General features: G+C 44.7%; 1 pseudogene; it reads left to right on the top strand.

The window, feature by feature from the left end:
- The first annotated feature begins 5,860 nt into the window (after nucleotides 1–5,860).
- On the top strand, nucleotides 5,861–13,723 carry LOC135886279 (olfactory receptor 14A16-like; annotated as a pseudogene).
- Nucleotides 13,724–13,934: the final 211 nt, after the last annotated feature.

The following is a 13,934-nucleotide window of genomic DNA, read 5'->3' as shown; positions in this document are numbered from 1 at the left end:
TTGCTTGACCTTTAAAAACTGCTTGCTTAGCAAGTTTTCTGTAAGTGATATGTCATTGTATGTTTGAGGTAGGGGACTCTTCGGGAGGGTTTCTTCAGGGACGCTCCCTCTGGACGCATCTTGGGGTCCCCACCAGCAGACGGAAATTTGGCCAATGGAAGCCTGTCACTGTGCCACTCGAGAACCACACTCAGCTTCGGTAATTATCGAGGGTTGGGGGTGTTTTACTAACCTATTGCAGACGTGTGTAAGTCTGTGATACTAAGTAAAGTTTAGCTTTAAGTGAAAGCACTCTTGTATTGTCCTGTTTGTGTCAGCCATCTATCGGTAGGATGGCCGTGTCTCTCTTGATTTATTTCCTAACACCACTTGGCATAGAGTAAAATTTACCAAATGCTTTGGGTTGAAAGAACCCCGGGTAACATGTACTATGATGCCCAGTTGAATGTTTTTCCTGTATTTGAATTTCTCATTCCTTAGACCCTCCATCCCATTTTAATAAGCATAAAAGATTTAAGATCTTGAGATAATTGAAGATTCTGAGATGGTAAAGCCAAGGTTTAAGAGACAGAACCCTGCAAGATGTGCACCTATCTGTTAAATTGGTGAGGAGTATCCAACCTGGCCTGGACCGATAGGTAACATAACAGGGATGGAAAGGAATGAGAGACTACTCCCAAGCACAGACACTGAGCAGAGGAAGGACCTAAGCCAGGGGCAGGGAGGCACCTCAGTGGCACCCCCAGGAGAGAATGGTGTGGGGTGAGGTGGTGTCATGTCTATAATAAACTGGGTTGGAACACCCAGCACATCCCAGTCCAGTTGTTGCAAGTGGTTACTGATTCTATTACTGATTTCCAGTTAATGACTTATTTAATGAGTTGGAGATTGTAGAATTCTAGTCCCAGAATGCAGCACAATAGAATCAGGTTTATCAAGTTCAATGACTGGTTGGGAACCCCAATGTGCAAAACAATGACACACACTGCAAGCAAAGTGAATCTTTAAACACTTTTATTAGCACAATCAGTAGTGACACAGCTGCTCCAAATCACATAAAAAGACAGCAGTAATATACAATTAAGCTGATATTTTTTTATCATGCTTTACATAGAAACACGCCCTTCCTTGGGGATCTGGTGGTAAGAGAGAGACGGTCATCTATCCTGTCCCTGACTTTCCAAACAAGTCTGATGATCCAGATCTCCCCCTTACATGGGGGCCTGACCTATTATAGGGCCTGATAGTTGACATTAATATTCATACAAATGTCCAAACTTCTTTGCCCATATTTAATGTCCTCACTCTAATAATATTATGGGGTCCTAATTCTATAAATCAGTATTTTGAGGTTTTTCACATATTATCATATCGGCCAATTCATTGCCAAGGCAAGTTAATTGTTAATTGTTTACCAATGTTTCTATGCTAATATATCCAAGCCTAGTGTCAGATCAATTTTCCTACTGTTACCAGGTGTCATTTTATACAGACTCCTGCCATAAGCACAATGTTTCCAATTCCGCAAAGCTCAGGGTCAGTATTGGGCCACTTACTTATGCTAAGGTTTATAGGTCTCAAAGCCTTATGTTAACTACTTCACAGGATATAGGCCTGTAGGTTCCTTTTGTTACTTCTGAATGCAATGCTAAACTAGCTCTATGCGCTACACCACCAACTGAGGGTGAGCGTGGTCCTGGAGGAAAAGCCTGCACCTCAGTCTTATGCAGTTAACTTAGTGACTGGATCAGGGTCTCCGAAGACTCAGGCAGGTGTCACTGTGTCAGTTTATGTGGCCCTGGACACTGGACTACAGCACTTAACCCTTAATCCACCCTCTAATATTTTCCTAATGTCACATTTCCATATGCCTAGCTTCGGTAGCTTGTGCGGGGATGTTATGTGACGTTGAATGGGCAAGGGGGCAGTCCTCATAATTGTGTGTGGCTGGAGAGGCTGTTGGTGAGATCACAAATGAGAGAGGAACCTTCTACAAGACAATCTCTCTACTGACATACTTTCCATGAGCTCTAAAAAATATTGGAGAACTTCAAGACACAATGATCTGCCCAGGTTGGTCAGTTTTCAGGATTGGGACCAAAAAACCCCAACATATGAAAATAGGGCTAAAAAAATATTCCAGATATTGTCTTAATATTAACAAGATGGCAAATACTAATGCTGAAGGATCCCTAAAATGGCATAGACCAAGCTACAGCATGGGTACTCAACAGATATCCAGACACTTATCTCCCACTGAAGCCCCAGTGTTATTCGCAAATCAGGAATATAGACATTCCCCACCTATCCTCCCTGTCAGGCTCAATCTAGTAGGTATGCTCAGACCGTGGCTAGCTCCACATGAAAAGCGGATGGAGGAAAGGGTAGCCAGCCTCCATTGTAACCTTCAGCCTCATGGTTAGAAAACTCCCCCAAGAAGTAATGGTCCAATGCTCAATCCCTCCCTCTGCCTATTGTGTCACTTTTTTCTCATGTCTAATTAACAGGTAATTATTTAATTAAAGTGGAATGGCTTCAACAGGAGAAATAGTGAAGGAACCCATCAGACGATCCCATAGCTAAGTGGTTGGGGCAGGTTCCTTGAAGGGAGGAACCCCTTTCACCAGGCAAAGTGAGGAATTGACCTGGGTTTCCCACCTCCTGGGTAAATGCTTTAACTACAGAGCGAAAGATTATGAGGGAGGCTGCCTCCCACCATTTGGGACACCGAGCTGTGGTTGTCTCCAGTGGGCATTAGCAGGGGAGTGAGTAGAAAACAGCTCAACAGAATGATCCCAATGCATCTTGGGTACAAATCTGCTGATTTCCATGGAGAGGCACCAGGAATGGTCTTGGCCCTGTGGAGGGACTTGTAACTGACTCTGCAGCATCCTGAGAAATTAGAGCAGAAACAAGGGGCTGTGGGTGCTGCAGAATGTGGCACAAATGATACAGTGGACTCTTGCTCCAAGCTGTGAGCTCTGACTGGGATATTAAGAGTGACTTGATGGAATTAGATGCCAACTTGCATTGATTGCACAATGGGAGTTAGACTCCTAACTCCTTTATACCCCTTTGCATATACCAGCCTTAATGCACAGAGATGTATGTCTTGCCCCCTTGTATCCTACTTTTCTTTGCATCCCCCTAACCTTGAGTGGCCAGATGATTCACACAAGGGTCTGAAGGCTGACATTTTTCAGTAGTACATTTAGACGCCCAAGAGGCAGCTGGGCAGTTTTTTACCCCTCTCCATTCCCTGGAAATGTGCTTCTATCCTGCCCTGGTGGGACACTTTCTATATATGACAGACAATTCCCTTCTCCATATCCCTGGATATCTTTATAGTAATAGACCACAGAGGTTTAAATATAATTCCAGTGATGTTGATGTTTGTGTGGCAGGGTCACGTCTTCTAGGAACTGGACAAAGATCCTAGTCCATTTCAAAGAGGCCACTATAAAGCCATCAGAAAATACTAACTTCTCTCTGTTTATAAAGTGCTAAGTAAGTTTGGAAGCCTAGGCCCATGTCTGTTGGCCTCTCCTAAGCTAGGGAAAAAAGGTAGGCCAAACAGCACATCATTAAAATCAACTGACTTGGGATGTAGCACAAGAAGAGAATTCCACTGTCAATGAGCCACCAATAGTTTGATCACCTGCCTCAGCAGATTCTGGTTACACTGGTGTAAATTATTAGATGAGAGCAGAGACTCTGTAGCATGATGTTTTAATAAGGCCTAGCTTCTGGAGGTGTTACTCTTGTGTAGACAGGAGTTAACCCTGATAGGCAATGGCCATTCGTATTTACTGAAATATATAGTATAACATGGCAGTATACAAAAACTACACCTTGATTTATGTCTCTCAGACACTTCATTTGCAATGTGGTGAATTCCTGTTCAAAATATTCTTCAATTTTCAGCCCTACAACTCTCAGCTCTTACATAGCAGGAAAGGCCCAATCCTGACCCCACTGGAGTCACTGACAATCAGGGCCGGCTCCAGGCACCAGCTAAAGAAGCAGGTGCTTGGGGCGGCCAATACAAAGGGGCGGCATGCCCGGGTCTTCGGCGGGAATTCGGCAGCGGGTCCCTCAGTCCCTCTCTTCCTCTTTGAGCTGCCGCCGAAGAGGAAGAGAGGGAGTGAAGTACTCACCGCTGAACTGCCGCCGAGGAATGGAGCAGCGCGATTGAGCTGCCGCCGAAGTTCTGCCAATCGTCTTTTTGTTTTGTTTTGTTTTTTCGCCGCTTGGGGTGGCAGAAAACCTGGATCTGTCCCTGCTGGCAATGCTCCATCTGACTTCCTGAGAGCAGTGTTTGAACTTCAAAGGATTGAGTCTGTGTTTGTGCTGTAACCTCATCAGAGCTAATTTCTCAATGGAAATTTCTTCACTGCGTAATATTTTATTTCATTGCCCCCACATTCCATATAGAGGTGACTTGCATTAAGCAATTTTCAGATGAAAAGTGTCAATTTTAAGAAGAAATTGAGAAAAAGATTTGTTTTCTGAGTTTTCAGCTTTCAAAGAGAACATCAGAAATTTTCTATGAAAGCAGACACATTCTGAGAACAATATTGTTTTGGTAAAAACCAAAATTTCCATCCATCCATGCATATAAACAAACAAACAAACAAACAAACAAACAAACAAACAAACAAAATTCAGCACAAAATTTCCAGCTAGGCTTACACTTTAAACAATGGTGGGGTACCTTGCTTTTGTCTAATAATACCATATTTGGAAACCCACTGATTCTATTGCATCTGTCACAAACATACATCTAAGAGTAGCATAAAATCCCTTCTTTACCTGTAAAGGGTTAAGAAGCTCCGATAACCTGGTTGGCACCTGACCAGAAGGACCAATGGGGAAAGAAGATACTTTTAAAGTGGGTGTGGGGTATCATAAACATACAGCTAAGGGTAGCATAAAATCCCTCCTTTACCTATAAAGGGTTAAGAAGCTCAGATAACCTGGTTGACACCTGACCAGAAGGACCAATAGGGAAAAAAGATACTTTCAAATTGGGGGGGGGGGGAAGGCTTTGTTTTGTGTTCTCTCGGGAGACAAAGAGAGAAACCAAACAAGTAATCCAGCTCCTACTGAATGATACATCTAAAAGTACAGAAATAGTAAGTAATAGCAAGGAAATGCGTTAGAGTATCTTTTGTTTTAGCTTGTGAATTTTCCCTGTGCTAAGAGGGAGATTTATCTCTGTTTTTGTAACTTTAAAGTTTTGCCTAGAGGGAATCCTCTGTGTTTTGAATCTTATTAGCCTGTAAAATTACCTTCCATCCTGATTTTACAGAGGTGCTTCTTTTACTTTTTTCTTTATAATAAAGTTCTGTTGCTTTTTAGAACCTGATTGATTTTTAGTGTCCTAAAAACCCAAGGGTCTGGTCTGTGCTCACCTTGGTTACCTATTTGGTTGGTGTATTATTCTCAAGCCTCCCCAGGAAAGGGGTTGAAGGAGCTTGGGGGGATATTTTGGGGAAACAGGAACTTCAAGTGGTCCTTTTCCTGAATCTTTGTCTAATTCACTTGGTGGTGGCAGCATACCGTCCAAGGGCAAGGAAGAATTTGTGCCTTGGGGAAGTTTTTAACCTAAGCTGATAGAAATAAGCTTAGGGGGTCTTTCCTGCAGGTCCCCACATCTGTATCCTAGAGTTTAGCGTGGGGAGGGAACTCTGACAGCATCTGTTTTAATTTCTTTCTCAACGGAAAGTAAAATTGAGCAAGCGGCAAAGTTGCTACTTACAGAGTTTGTTTTTTATACAGACCAGTACCTTTAGACACAGGGACAGAACTGAACCTTGCAGGTAGACCCTGTCTATCCTGACATGGAGGATAGAGGAACATGGAGAAGGTCAGTGGGTGTAGAACCCTGACTTCTTGCTCCAGCATCAAATCCAGTATCCAACACTGTTCCCAGTTGAGCACAAACACTGTAACTAGGTACACAGAACATATACATAACAAGACACACCCATCCCCCAAAGAGTTCACAGTGAAGTAGTAAGGCAGAGAAAGGGATGGGAAACTGAGATACAGAGAGGGGGAAGTGACAGGCCCATGGTCACAGAGCAAGTCAGTGGCAGAGCCAAGAATAGACCCCCAAGTCCCCTCACTGCCACTGATGTGTGCAACACAGACATAAAGTTCCTGAGGGGAATGATACAACATAGAAGCTACTGAGCAATACTATTAGCTCATCATTACATAGAGATTCAGAGCTTCACAGATTCCAAGGCCAGGAGGGACCATTTTGATCATCTTGTCTGACCTGCTGTAGAACACAGGCCAGAGAACTTCCCCCAAATAATCCTGAAAGCAGATGTTTTAGAAAAAAATAATAATAATCCTGATTTAAAAGTTGTCATTGATGGAGAATCCACTATTAGTAAATTGTTTCAAAGGTTAATTACTCTCCGTGTTAATAATGTTTGCCTTATTTCCATTCTGAATTTGTTTAGCTTGAACTTCGTCATCAGATCATGTTAGACCTTTCTCTGATAGCTTCAAGAGCCCATTATTAAATATTTGTTCCCCATGTAGGTACTTATAGATTGTAATTAAGTCATCCCTTAACCTTCTCTTTCTTAAGCTAAATACATTGAGCTCGATATGTCTATCACTGTAAGACATGTTTTTTTAATCTTTTAATCATTCTCTTGGCTCTTCTCTGACTCCTCTCCAAATTATCAATATTTTTCTTGAATTCTGGTCACTGAAACTAGACACACTATTCCATCAGTGGTCACACTAGTACTAAATATAGAGGTAAAATAACTTCTCTATGAGAGACAAGGTGGATGAGGTAATACCTTTTATTGGACCAACTTCTGTGAGAGAGACAAGTTTTTGAGTTTACCCAGAGCTCTTCTTCAAGTCTGGGAAATTAACTCAAAGTGTTACTGTTAAATACAAGGTTTGAACAGATGGTTTAGCATAAATTGTTAACACATATTTCAAGGGACCATTCAAGATTAAGCGTCCCGTTAACACCCCTCCAGTCATAGGGAAGAAAGAGGCGTTGGTAGTAGGTTACAGATTGTTGTAATAAGCCAAAGATCCAGTGTCTCTATTCAGTCCATGATTTCTAGTGTCTAGCAAAGTTATGAATTTAAGCTCCCGGGCCCATCTTTTGAGGGTGTTTTGCAGGTTTCCTTTGAAGAGGACAGAGAGGTCAGATATAGAGTGATCACTTTGTGAAAAGTGTTCACCCACAGGTGATATGGTGTTTTTGTCTTTTATCATTTTCCTGTGTGAGTTCATCCAGAAGTGTAGTGATTGTCTGGTTTCACCCACATAGTTGTTATTGGGGCATTTTGTGCTCTGAATGAGGAGGTACACCACATGTTGTGATAGGCATGTGTAAGACCCGTGGATCTTGAAAGATGCGTTTTGGGGGGCGTTAATCATTCTAGCAGTGGAGATACATCTGCAGGTTTCACATGTATTGTTTTGGCAGGATCTGGTGCTGCTTTGAGATGGTGTATCCTGGTCTGTGGGGAGCTTGCTTCAGATGCTGAGCTTGGAGAGGCTGGCAGGTTGTTTGAAGGCCAGAAGATGGGTTCAGGAAAAATTTCTTTCAGGATGGGTTAACCATTGAGTATGTGTTGTAGCTGTTTTATGATATCTAGTATGGATTCCAGTGTGGGTGGTGGGTGATAACTAGGGGTGTGAGGTCAGAGGGTGTTTTATTTCTGTATTGAAGCCGGTTCTCTCGGGGTATTTGGGTGGCCCATTCCGTGATGCGATATACTCTTTGGTGGAGTGTCCTTTTTTGGTGAAGGCTATTTTGAGTGTGTTAAGGTGCTTATCCCAGACTTTCTCTTCGGAGCATATTCTATGTTATCTGAGTGCCTGTCTACAGATAACAGATTTCTTGGTGTGTTCGAGGTGGTTGATGGATCTATGAAGTTAGGTGTGGTGATCTGTGGGTTTCTTGTACATGGTTGTCTGTAGGGTCCCACTGTTGAAGCTGATTGTGGTGTCCAGGAAGTGTGGGAGTGTGCTCGTGTGGGAGTGTTCCAGAGAGAGTTTAATGGATGGGTGGTGGTTGTTGAAGTTGTGGTAGAAATCTAGGAGTTTAAGTTGTCTGTCCAGAGGATGAAAATATAATTGATGTATTTCATGTATATCACTGGATTCATGGTGCTTTTCTCCAGAAATTCTTCTTCAAGGTGCCCCAAGAAGAGGTTGGCGAATTGGGGAGCCATCCTGGTATCCATGGTAGTTCCCGTGGTTTAGACAAAAACAATTGTTGTTGAAAGTAAAATTGTTATAGTTGAATATGGTGATGTGTTTGGGAGTGGATATCTGAGGATTGTCCATTGTGTGGTAAATATGTGATGCAGGCAGCGATGCCGTTATTGCGAGGGATATTGGTGTATAGGGAGGTGGGATCCATGGTGGCAAGAATGTTGTTCTGATGGAGGTTTTTAATGCTGCAGAGTTTGTGGAGGAAGTCAGTTGTGTCCTGGATAGGGTGACCAGACAGCAAGTGTGAAAAATCAGGACAGGGGTGGGAGGTAATAGGTGCCTATATAAGAAAAAGGCCTAAAAATCAGGATTGTCCCTATAAAATTGGGACATCTGGTCACCCTAGTCCTGGAGGAAGCTGGCCCTTTGTGTTTTGAGAGTTTGTGGAGGAAGTCTGTTGTGTCATGGAGGAAGCTGGCCCTTTGTGTTTTGAGTGGTTTGAGGATGATTTCTAGGAGTCCTGATATTCCTTCAGTAAGAGTGATGTGGCCAAATATGATGGGTCTGCCTGGGTCCACATCAAACACACCAAGAAATTTGTTATCTACAGCAAGAGACTTCTCTTGTCTTGCTTACAACACTCCTGCTAATATATCCCAGAATGATGTTCACTTTTTTTGCAACAGTAATGCATTGTTGACTCATATTTAGTTTGTGATCCACTATAACCCCAAGATCCTCATCTGCAGTATTCCTTCCAAGGCAGTCATTTCCCATTTTGTATTTGTGCAATTGATTGTGCCCTTCCCAAGCGTAGTACTTTGAATTTGCCCCTATTGAATTTCATCCTATTCAATTCAGATCATATCTCCAGTTTGTCAAGATCATTTTGAATTCTAATCCTGCCCTCCAAAGCACTTGCAACCCCTTCCAGCTTGGTATCATTGGCAAACTTTATAAGTGTATCTCTATGCCATTATCACAAACTGAGCAAATTCGGTGATGAATCCTGGCCATGTGCCACCTCAGGCACATTGCACATATGTCAAGAAAAAGTTCCTGTGTTATTCCCCTGTGATGCCCTTCCCGTAACCATTCCCTTGGCCTCTTTCCTTTGCAGGCCACACAGAACATAAAGATGAAGGAGATGGCCAATGGGATCAGTGTGACTGAGTTTCTTTTACTGGAATTCTCTAATATCCGGGAGCTGCAGATTTTGAACTTTGTGGTATTTCTAGTGATTTACCTGGGGGCTCTGCTGAGGAATCTTCTCATCATTATGGTCATAGCCCTTCACCACCACCTCCACATCCCCATATACTTCTTCCTTGTCAATTTATCCTTCCTGGACCTCTGCTACATCTCAGTCACTGTCCCCAAATCCCTGGTGAACTCCCTCACCAACTGCTCATCCATTTCCTTCCTGGGGTGCTTCACTCAGGTATTCCTCATCATTGCATTCATGGGAGCAGAGCTGGCCTTCCTCACCATAATGGCCTATGACCGCTACCTTGCCATCTGCAATCCTCTGTGCTATGGGGCCATCATGAGCACGGGGAAGTGTACTCAAATGGCACTCTGCACTCAGTGCTGCACACTGGTAACACGGTCAGGCTGCCCTTCTGCCCCTCCAATGTTATCCAGCATTTTTCTGCACTATTCCCCCACTGCTGAAGCTCTCCTGCTCCAAGTCCTATCTCAGCGAAATCACTGTGATCACCGTCAGAATGAGCATAGGCTTGTGTTGCTTTGCTTTCATTGTGGTGTCTTATTTCCATATTTTTGCCACTGTGCTGAGGATCCCCTCCATGCAGGGCAAATCTGAGGTCTTCTGCACCTGCCTGCCCCACCTCATGGTGGTGATTCTGTTCCTTGGAGCCAGCACCTTTGCATACATGGGACCAGCATCAGCTGCCACCAGTGCTCAGGAGCTCTTGGTGGCTGTATTCTATTCCTTGGTACCGCCCGTGATGAATCCCCTCATCTACATTCTAAGGAACAAGAAGATCAAAGCTGCGATGGGGGAAATGTTTGGCAGGAAACTTTCACGAAAGAATGGAATATTGGTCTTTTCCCCTATGAACTGTAAACTACAAAGACAATACATTTTAATGGCTGGAAACCAATTACAACAGACTTCATTATCATCATCATCTTCTCCTTCATCATCATCACCATCATTATCTTTTTCTTTCTTTTTTTCTTTCCCCTACAGTTTCATTCTGTCTCTCTTCTTTCCCCTTCTACTTCTTACTCATCCTCTTCTTGTTTATCTTCCATTTTCCTCTTCCTTCCTTCCTTCCTTCGAACCTATCTCTCTCTCTATCTAATTTGTACTGTTGTCCAGACACAAGAAACTGGCCCACTGGCACATGCTTCATTGGCTGGGAAAGGTGGTGAAGGGAGCTGTGTTCTCCAGCTGGGATTCTCAGTGAGAACCTGTGGGACCCAACTTCTATCTACATTCAATGGGAGAAGGGTGCCTGATTCTCTTTGGTTCCCTTGAAAATCCTGCCCTTGCCCTACGTAGCATTCCATGGACCAGCTTGTGCCCTGATGAAGATGGCTACATCCCTAGTGCACCTGTTTACACAAGGGTTGAATTCAGCCCAGTGGAGAGATTCAGAGCTCATATCTCCAACTCCTGTGTCTATATTTTCTTAGGTGTTCAGCAGAGGAAGGCTGAAATTGACAAAGCCGCCTAGGAAATTTGAATGCCTAGACCTCAGTTACTTTAAATGGGAATGAGGTGCCCAAATCCTTTAGGTGATTTGCAAATCTCAGCTGCCAAGTCAATATAGTCTTCAGATCAAACCCTCCACATCCCACTGGGCCAAAACCTTCTGCACCTCAGCAATCCCAACACAGCTTACGTTCTCCCCATCAATCCATCCATGGCCCCAAGTCTCCTCAACACAACCTCTCAGGGGAAGCCTGGGGTGCTTTACATCATAATGTCAATGGCATCAACTCCAGGCTCTGTCACAGCAAGCCACAGATGATCCCATGCCACCAGCCTAGTCAGAGACACCATTGACATGCCTCAGGTCAGTAGGGCTAGCGGGATTTGGATGGGGTAGAATTTTCAATATCATCTAAGGGCCAGATTTTCAAAGGTATTTAGATGCTGAGAGATTCAGATTAGGTGCTGATGGAATTTCGGGGGGGTGCTCACGCAGGGGGCTGGAGGGGGTATGCCCCAATTCCAGCCCCTTCCCCAAGGCCTCACCCTGGCTCATCTTCTCCTCCTCCCCGGAGTGGTGAGCTGCGGCTCGCTCCTCCTTGCCCCGCTGCTGCCTGCAAGGCTGATCCAACTCACCAGTGGGGGAGGGGGGGTAGCACGCTGGGGAAAGAGGCGGGGGAGAGGCCTCATCCCCACCTCTTCTTCTCCTCCTCCCCCCCGGAGCAGCGTGCTGTGGCTCCCTCCTCCCTCCTCCCCCCAGCAAGGCTGATCAGTAGGGAGCAGGGGGAAGGAATGTATGTAGCACACTGGGGAAAGGGGCGGGGCAGGAGCTAGGCTGCAAGCACAGACTGACATGGAGCCGCAGCAGCCCACAGCGTCAAACTCTGACCCCACAGGAGAGAGCGGGGGGGCGGAGGAGAGCATGTCGGGGCGCCTTTCGACCGTGGCCCCAGCGCCATGGCACCACTGGCATACATAGCAGATCTGCATACGGAAATGTGGTATTAGGAAAGCATTTGGGGCTGGATTAAAGTTTAAGGCCTATAAACCAGTGTCCAGGGCCTCAGCTCCAGGAGTCATGGCATTACAACAGAATTTCAGCTTCATTTTCCTAAACTATAGCCATTTTCTAATCCTCATGGTTGAGAAGGAAAGCTTGAAAATTTTCCCCAAGACAAAAGCTAAGTGTAATCAATAGAGCAATGGCTCCCTGAGTCTTGCATGAGTCAATCACTCATGGGGTGGAGGGGGCTGTCCTCAGTTAACCAATGCAACACCTGCCTCAGTCTATAGAGGGCCTGAGACAATTGCTCTGAGAGGGGCAAACTGCTTAGCCCTGGTCTACACTACGAGTTTAGGTCAAATTTAACAGCATTAGATCGATTTAACCCTGCACCCGTCCACATGAGGAAGCCATTTTTGTCGACTTAAAGGGTTCTTAAAATCTATTTCTGTACTCCTCCCCGACGAGGGGATTAGCGCTGAAATTGACATCACCGGGTCAAATTCGTGGTAGTGTGGACGCAATTCAACAATATTGGCCTCCGGGAGCTATCCCAGAGTGCTCCATTGTGACCGCTCTGGACAGCACTCTCAACTCAGATGCACTGGTCAGGTAGACAGGAAAAGCCCAGTGAACTTTTGAATTTCATTTCCTGTTTGGCCAGCGTGGCAAGCTGATCAGCACAGGTGTGCAGAGCTTATCAGCAGAGGTGACCATGGAGTCCCAGAATCGCAAAAGAGCTCCAGCATGGACTGAACGGAAGGTACTGGATCTGATCACTTTATGGGGATACGAATCCGTGCTATCAGAACTCTGTTCCAAAAGACAAAATGCCAAAATATTTGAAAAAATCTCCAAGGGCATGAAGTACAGAGGCTATAACAGGGACCCGCAGCAGTGCCGCATGAAACTTAAGGAGCTGAGGCAAGCCTACCAAAAAATCAAAGAGACAAGTGGCTGCTCCAGGTCAGGCCCCCAGACATGCCGCTTCTATTATGAGCTGCATGCAATTCTAGGGGTTACCCCTACAACTACCCCACCCCTGTACGTGGACACCTGCAAGTGAGTCTCATGCAACAGGATTGAGAATTTTGGGGATGAGGAAGAGGAGGAGGAGGTTGAAGATAGCGCACACCAGGCAAGTGGAGAAACCATTCTCCCCGACAGCCAGGAACTGTTTATCACCCTGGAGACAGTACCCTCCCAACAGTACCCTTCACTGCAGTTAAACTTGCCTCACTCACCATCATGGCATATGACAGATATGTTGCTATCTGCCAACCACTCCACTATGAGACAGTGATGAACAGGAGAGCTTGTATCCAAGTGGCAGCTCAGTGGTATTGGCTGTGCTTCACTGCACACTGGGAACACCTTCAGGTTACCCTTCTGCCAGTCCAATGTTATCAACCAGTTCTTCTGTGAAATCCCCCAGCTACTCAAGCTCACCTGCTCTGACTCGTACCTCAGTGAAGTTGCGGTTCTTGTGCTTAGTGCTCTCTTAGGTTTAAACTGCTTTGTTTTTTATAAATCTGTCTTATGGTCAGATCTTCAAAACTGTGCTGAGAATCCCCTCTGAGCAGGGCCAGCATAAAGCCTTCTTCACCTGCCTCCCTCACCTCACTGTGGTCACCTTGTTAGTTTGCACTGCATCCTTTGCCTACATGAAACCCACCTCCAGCTCAGCATCAGGTCTGGATCTGATGGTTGGTGTTCTCTATTCTGTGGTGCCTCCAATGATGAATCCGATCATCTACAGCATGAGGAACAAGGAGATCAAAGTTGCATTGAGAAAACTGATTGTGTGGAGGTTGTTCACCAAGAGTTAAAATGTCCGTCATTGGCATTTGCTCGTGATTTCATTCTGCACTTCTTTAAAAATATAATCAACTGATGACATAATTGCATTCTTGAGAGAACAACGTGCAATCTGCTTATGAAGTAGTATTATCTGGAGTAACTCCATTGAAGTGAAATTAGTTAGAGAAGGATTATTCCAGTGTAAATAAGATCAGAATCTATATATTTATCCATAAATCT

The sequence above is a fragment of the Emys orbicularis genome, chromosome 12 (assembly GCF_028017835.1).
Source record: "Emys orbicularis isolate rEmyOrb1 chromosome 12, rEmyOrb1.hap1, whole genome shotgun sequence".
Taxonomy (NCBI): Eukaryota; Metazoa; Chordata; order Testudines; family Emydidae; genus Emys; species Emys orbicularis.
Note: the sequence above shows the minus strand (reverse complement) of the source record. Positions and strands in the feature narration are given on the sequence as shown.